We start from the raw sequence: 7,929 nt of genomic DNA, 5'->3' as shown, positions 1-7,929 counted from the left end.
CGGAGGTAAAGCTTACTGGGAGGGCCTCTATCTCCGTTTCTCTCTGCCTCCTGGCATAAGAGCACCAGCTGGGATACATCCTCTTTCTATATGTCCATCTCAGGGACCTCAAATCAATGAGACTGTCCAATTTTAAACTCCAAACTTCTAGTATCTCCAATTTCTTATCTTTATAAGCACCCTATCTAGGGGCTATGGAGATGGCTCAGCAGTGCTTGCTTTCAAAGCCTGCCAGCCCAGGTTCAATTCTCCAGACACACACATACATAAAGCCAGACACAACAAGTGGCCCTGGTATGCCCTACACCCCCCCCACACACATGTAAATAAAATAAGTAAGTAATTTTTAAGTGTATAGCCTGTTTCTGGTATTACCTTTTTTTTTTTTTTTTTTTTGGTTTTCCAAGATAGGGTCTCACTCTACCCCAGGCTGACCTGGAATTCACTATGTATTCTCAGGGTGGCCTAGAACTCATGGTGATCCTCCTTCCTCTGCCTCCTGAGTGCTGGGATTAAAGGTGTGAGCCACCATGCTCAGCTTTAAAAAAGAAATCACTAGTGGATGATAAATTGTGTAGAAACTTAAAATTTACAAGCTATTCAAAACTTGGAAGCACTAACTGTTCAGAAACTACACAGACGGATCATGAGTGGTGGTGGTGACAGTGAGCAGCAAGCAGAGAGGGAGTATGGATAAATCTAGACTACCTGGTTCCCATGCCACCCATCTCCAAAGAAAGCCTGGCATCAATTATAGATTAGATTAGATACTGGGCCAGGCTAATGCGGTCAGCAGATCCAGTGATGGCGACCTATCTATCAGTCGACCCTTCCACTGGGTTTGCAATTTTGATCTGAGCCCCAGACATCTGACGGATCTCATTGATTTTGGTGCCCTGACACCTGATGGCGCAGCCAATGAAATCAGTTGGAATAGTGAGCCCATGAGAAGGAGTCTGAACAGATGTATCCAAACCTGTACTGAGTCTGGTACTGCCGTACACCATGAGAAAAGGAGGCTGTTGCATTGCTGACTGGTGCGGCTGGGGAACAGCGCTCTGTCCTTGAATGCACAGGCCTCTAGAGGTGGCCCCTCCCGTTCAGCCTTGACACGGACAGGGTGGTAAGGGGAAAGCTCGTACTGTTGCTCCCTGTGCCGTACCTGTCATGACCACCTGCAAACATGACTGGAGAACTGGAGGGCTTGAGCTGGTCCTGGATGGTCCCACCCTCCAGGGGGACCTGGGAGAGAGTCCCCAACATGACCATGCAGATCTGTCTGACACCCTCAATGACGGGTTGTGGGATGCCAGCAATAGTGACGGCCTCTCAGTTGAATTGGGGAGCATGGCCCCCTGTACTCTCTATTTCTTTGATATTGAAACTGCTTTTTCCAATGAGCAAGCCACGCTGACCAGCAGGGACCACCAGCCTTAGAGTAACTGGGGAGGGGTTCTACTGGCAGCTGTGCCAGAAATAAAAACACACCTTTAATGTCCCCTTCCAGTTTATCAGTGATCATACTGAAGGCTTTGAAGATGGCCTTAGTGGGCCCAGCCAAAATGATAATTCTCTTCAGACACTTTCCTTTTGAGGTATCTTCTTAACTGATTCTCCTTTCTTTCCAATGATACTGCCAACTTCCTTTCCATGCAAAAGTAGCCCTATGGTGAGAGTGACATTTATACCTTCGATCACACCAGTGTCCATGTTGAGCAGAGTTTGGGGGAGCTGGACGTTGAGTGGCCAAGTCTTTGGTCACTGGTGAGGGGATGAAAGGCAGAAACTGCAGGTGCAAAGTGACTGAGGGGAAAGGGGTAAGGGGAAGGGCAGAAAGGCGAGGGGGGTCATGTTGGTGGGCAGAGTAGGAGGGGTGGTAGAGGAGGAAGCACCCTGGGGCTGTGGGTGGTGGGCAGGAGAGGGCACAGGCTGCAGCACTGCTCTGGCTGCTGCCTCTGCTGGTCTGGGCCTGTGCCTGTTATTCTTTTTGTTGTTGTTGTTCATTTTTTATTTATTTATTTATTGGAGAGTGACAGACACAGAGAGAAAGACAGATAGAGGGAGAGAGAGAGAATGGGCGCGCCAGGGCTTCCAGCCTCTGCAAACGAACTCCAGACGCGTGCGCCCCCTTGTGCATCTGTTTAACGTGGGACCTGGGGAACCGAGCCTCGAACCGGGGTCCATAGGCTTCACAGGCGAGCGCTTAACTGCTAAGCCATCTCTCCAGCCCTGTGCCTATTATTCTTAAGACTGGACTGGTTTTGCTTTTATGAAGGATAAGTAAGGTAAATTATTAGCTATTACACTCAGGTCATTGAGAACTGATATATTCAATACAGACGAAAGGAGACAGACATGAAGTCAAAAGAGGCAGCCAATAGTCCCAAGTCTTAAATTTGAGTTAGAAGTAAAGATTTAACCTGAAGGAAAACAAACAAACAAAAATACTTCCTAGATCTTTATAGTGAAAATAACTGGTGACTGTGGCCAGATCAGTAGCAGTGAGATTCTCTTAGTAATGGCCAAGACGACAGTAGCAAAGAGGCTGCAGGCTTTAAGAAGCATTGTGCACTAAAAAGGATTAGAGTACCCCAGAGAAACGGCTTACTTTAGAACTGGGAAATAAAAACACACCTTTAATCCTAGCACTCAGGAGGCAGAGGTAGGAGTTCGAGGCCGTCTGAGACTACATAGTGCATACTAAATTCCAGGTCAGCCTGGGCTAGAGCAAGACCCTACCTCAAAAAAAAAAATTCAAAAATTAAGGAAGGAGGAACAAAGAAATGTACACAATGATTTAGGAACATCTTATCATATCAAAAGTCATGTCACAGGGAAGCTAGCCTTAGGAACTCCTACTGGCCAACAAAATAACAACTGCCATGGATGGAAACACATCAATTACTAACAATCTTTGATTTTATAAACACATTAAAAATGTGTTAAGTCGGGCTGGAGGAATGGCTTAAAGGGCTGGAGAGATGGCTTAGCTGTTAAGCGCTCGCCTGTGAAGCCTAAGGACCCCGGTTTGAGGCTTGATTCCCCAGGGACCACGTTAGCCAGATACACAAGAGGGCGCATGCGTCTGGAGTTCGCTTGCAGTGGCTAGAAGCCCTGGCGTGCCCATTCTCTCTCTCTCTCTCTCTCTCTCTCTCTGTCTGCCTCTTTCTCTCTGTCTGCTCTCAAATAAAAAAAAAAAAAATGTGTTAAGTCAATTGACCCTGTTACTTTGGGCCTGTGGCAGAGCAAGATATAATTGGAGGACATGGTCCAAGAAGCAAAGAGAGGGAGAGAAAGGAGGGTCTCAGTATCCTAATATCTCCTTCAATTACAAGCTCCCCCAATAAGATAAATTTCCTTCCTATAGTCCCCACCTCCTACGGGATAGCGTTAAAACCTTAACCACAAGGTACTGTGGGGGACATTTAAGATCTAAACTGTAGCCTATGCCAATCAATGTATAGAGTTTATTCGAAAACTATCATTTCAAGCTAAATACTGAGCTATTTACAGGTGTGATAGAATAACTTAGACATATTCCCAAATAATACAGGAAGTGAGGAGAAGCAAGTGAGAAGATGTGAATAAAACTGGCTATGAGATGTGTCATGGGTTATAGGCATAAAAGGGCTCATTGTAGTATATGATGTTTTTGAATGTACTCCAAATTTTTTTAAAATTAAAAGTGAAAAACAAACTAAGCACATTTATAATGTAAATGTTGCTCACAGCAAAGTTATGTTTAATTATTTTTTTGTTTTCCTTTTTGAACTGGGACGGTTTTTACAAGTTTACTAAGTCTAGTAATTTCTTGTTCATATTTGAACTGGCTGCTTCATGTCTAAACTTTGACATCTTGTAAAGCTTGTATCTCTCAAAGGACTGTTCCCCTCATGCTACTGAGAACTGAACAAGATGCTGAGTAAGTGTTCTGCCACTGAGCTAGCCTATGTCCGCAGCCTGCTATTTACTCTTTGTTTTTGAGGTAGTGCCTAGCTAAATTGCTCAGACTGTCCTTGAACCCCACGCTATTGTCCAGGGAGACCTTGAACTTTCAGTCCTTCTACTTGGCCCTCTAAGTAACAGCTACTACAATGCTGCACCACATTTCAAATTTCTGTATCAGCCTTTCACTTTTATTTTCCTTTGGATTTCAAGTATATAGAATCCCTTTTGTAATCAGAAAGCTCTAACTGAATATTTTCTTTCGCATCCAAACTGGACTACATGTTTAATAGGTTGTTTGTGTGATTGTCACCCTGGAACTTTTTCTCTTTGCCTTTCTAACAACTAGAATGAACTTTATTTATTTAGTTAGTTAGTTAGTTAGGTTTTGGTTTTTTCAAGGTAGGGTTTCACTCTGGCCCAGGCTGACCTGGAATTAACTATGTAGTTTCAGGGTGGCCTCTAACTCATGGTGATCCTCCTACCTCTGCCTCCCAAGTGCTGGAATTAAAGCTGTGTGCCACCACACCTGACTATTTATATTTTATTTTTCAAGGTAGGGTCTAGCTTTGGTCCTTGTTGACTTGGAATTCACTATGTCATCTCAGTGTGGCCTCTAACTCATGATGATCTTCCTACCTCTGCCTCCCAAATGCTGGAAATAAAGGTGTTTGCCACCATGCCCAGCTTTAGAATGCACTTTTATTAAAACCTTCATACTATCCTGTCTTATTGCTTAAGCCCTTGTTTTTTCCTCAGTATGTACCAAAATGACTTATTAAGAAAAGGTGAGAGGTAAACTTGCTGAGGCCTTTCATAATTTTAAAAAGTTCTATTTTGTTTTCACATGTCAAGGATAGCTTGGCTGGGTATGAAATTCTAATTCAAAATTGTTTTTCACTCAAGCTTTTGAATGTGCTGCTTTCTTTTATTTTGGTATATGTTACTAATGCCATAACAAATCATGAAACCTCTTACAATTTTGTCCTTTTTTTGAGCAGGTAAGCTTTCCTAACAATACTTATTTCTCAATGTTTCTATCTTGTTCTGAGTAATATAATTAAAAAAAATGAAATAAAGATTACTAAGCACTTATATGTCAGGCATTGTTGCAGTTACTTTCTTGCTGCTGAACAAACACCTGGCTGGAGAAAGTGTCACTGTGGGTGGACCCTAAGGTCCACCCCTAAGGTTTGAGGGTGGATCTGGAATTCCAGTCTAAAGATATGCAGAGTGCTTGAGCTCTGCCTGGAATTCCTGAAGTGTGTTTCCTTGTGATGGCTTTTGGTTTTATTCTCTCTGTTTGGCCCTGTAAAAGGGGGCCAATTTCTTATACCATATGGAACTTCCTCTGGATCTGTAAGCCTCACATAAATGCTCTTCTTCCTTAACTGTGCCTGGTTTGGAGGTTCATCTCAATTACCTGAGGCTGTCTATTACAGCAATCAACATGTATCTGTTGAACTGAATTCAAATAACCAAACTGAATGGGGTGAGATGGATGAGATATGACATTTCACTCCATATCTTCTTCCCAACTATTTTCTCTTAATAATGATGTGCCCTTTCTCCACTGTTCTTTATATGTCAGAGTTATTTTCCTCCATGGATAATGGGTTCAATGATTTCATCAACGTCTCTCTACCTTCCTATCAAGTTTCCATGTTAAATCCTCTAGAATCGTTTTCAAAGTTTTCCTCGATGTGCTTTCAGTTCACTGTTCAAACATTACTAGAGGGCTTGTTACACACATGGGTGCTGCTGACTGTATGGTTAATAAATCAGATTTCCTGCCTCAGGAAGCTCATAACCTAGGAGAAAAGTCAGAAAAAGACAGACCAGCACGGTGGTGCAGTGGTATCTGCTATGATAAAAGCTAATGCAAGCAGTAATGAGAGTGTGTTGAAGGCTCCTAGTTTGGTAGAGTCACATTGTTGCATGTTGGAATTATGAAGCTGAACCTCAGAAAAGCAGAGGTGGGATGAATCTTTGAAGCCATCTTTACAATTACCTGTTCATTTTCTGAATCGCCATTTCTTTTACTAATTTAATGACTTTTGAATGTAAGAAACTAAAACATGAGCCTTGTTCCCTTTTAGGCAGACAACTTTAACCACTGAGCTATCTCCCCAGGCTCCTGGACCCTTTCATTCATGCAGAAAATCCACATATACCAGAGACACGTTTTGATTTCATCTGTCTATCCATTCATTCTCACACCACTCAGAGATGGACAGCATGTTTTGGAGCCCCTGTGAACCCCACTCACACTTCAAGTTCCGGGCACCTGCTCTGTGATGAGAGAAGAGACTGACGCATTGTCACTCCCACTGTCCATGGACCTCGGCCTCTTCTTCCTGAAGCTGGTTCTTTCATTTGCCATTGCCTGTGACTCTTTCCCAGTTCAGACTCTTCCTTCTTTTGTCCACACTATGATCTTAGCCAGACTGCACTGCTTCTTGTACAGACCATGTTTACCCATGAGAGAGAACAGTGGGGAAGTAGCCTGTTCCAGCAGGCAGAGCCAAGGTGTCTGCATCTGTGTTTCTAAGGTGGGCTGGGGAGGGGAGAATACTGTAGAAATCAGCAAATTGCTGGGTTCACTGCACTGGGCTAAGAAAGGCAGAAAGGGTCAGGGATTGTTGGGACAGAAGGGGTTCCAATCATACTTTCAACCTTAACCCTTCTTGAGATAATTTCCTCTTTTATTGTTATACTTACAATTCACATATTTTGCATATTGAGTGTACCTTTCCTCGAAGGAGCTGGAGAATGTAGTTCTCCTTACTTGAATCCAGAGGTCACCTCTCAGTGCCACCAGCTCCTTGAGGGGCAAAGGGCCTAGAGATAGGCTGTTCAACAGAAGAATAAGCCGATTTTTAAAAATCCCCTGTTCTTTGTACTAGAAAATAATTTTAGCATCACATTCTGTCCATCTGGACATCATTAATATTGTCAACCACTCCCTTCAATAGCCTTTAATGTCTAAATAATTATTCCCTGTGGCCGTAATCCTACATGATGTCACTCCCCTCCTGATTTGCATTTCATAGATAATAGACAGCTTGGGAATCACAGGAGTCTTTGTGAGCTGTTCTGAAAACCCAACACTTACTCCCAACATCACCTCAATCACATCATATCCCCTCCCCTAAATCTGTCATCAAACCACATAACCTTCCCCCACTCAATTACCCTTTTCCTTCTGTTACGCCATTGGCTCTGCCTATCCCACACTCAGCACCCTGATGGATAGCTGGATGATGTCTGACCAACATATTTCAGTGCTTTGCTTAATGTATCTATACTTGACTGGAGTTTTGACTTTTCTTTTGTATGTGTGGTAGCTTCTTCTCTCCCCCAGTTTATCAACCACTCTTCTGCTTTGTGGTCTCACATGACTGCCCTCCTAGGCCAGCCTAGTGTCTGGGCCAAGGATAGGTGTCCTCAAAGGTTTCTTTTCATGGTTCCTCTGTCACCCAGGCCTGTATATCAGACACGTTTTTCATGAAGGCAGGCAAAAATGTGGCCAAAGAAGGAACTATTAAATAGTACCAGGAAGATGCTTCAGCAGCTCAAGGCACTTGCTTGCAAAGCCTGCTGACCCCAGGGTTCCATTTCCAAGCCACGCTCAGAAAGCCAGACACAAAAAGAAGTGCAAATGTTTAGCACTCATTTGTTCCTTTGCAATGGCTAGAGGCCCTGGCATGCCCACCCCCACAAATACACTCAAATAAATAAAAATTTTAATAAAGAGGGGATTATGATCAGAATACATTATGTATATATATATAAAGGCTGTCAATAAAATGTTAGAAAATTAATTAAATTAGATTTGAAAAAGAAATAGAAAGTTGGTTTTTAAATGTATTTGTTTTTTAAAAGAATCTTTTTTCAGTTTTTTCTTTAACTTTTATCCCATTCTTATTCAAATTTCCCTTTTGTTGTCATTTTAACAACGTTGTCATTCCTCTTTGCAGTTTT

The 7,929-nt window shown here is 42.8% G+C and overlaps 1 pseudogene; it reads right to left on the bottom strand.

Moving 5' to 3' along the window:
* Nucleotides 1-704: 704 nt before the first annotated feature.
* Nucleotides 705-1,710, bottom strand: LOC101611914 (annotated as a pseudogene).
* Between the last annotated feature and the right edge of the window lie 6,219 nt (nucleotides 1,711-7,929).

Source organism: Jaculus jaculus, chromosome 19, assembly GCF_020740685.1.
Source record: "Jaculus jaculus isolate mJacJac1 chromosome 19, mJacJac1.mat.Y.cur, whole genome shotgun sequence".
Classification (NCBI taxonomy): Eukaryota; Metazoa; Chordata; class Mammalia; order Rodentia; family Dipodidae; genus Jaculus; species Jaculus jaculus.
This window is presented reverse-complemented; position numbering and strand designations above follow the sequence as displayed.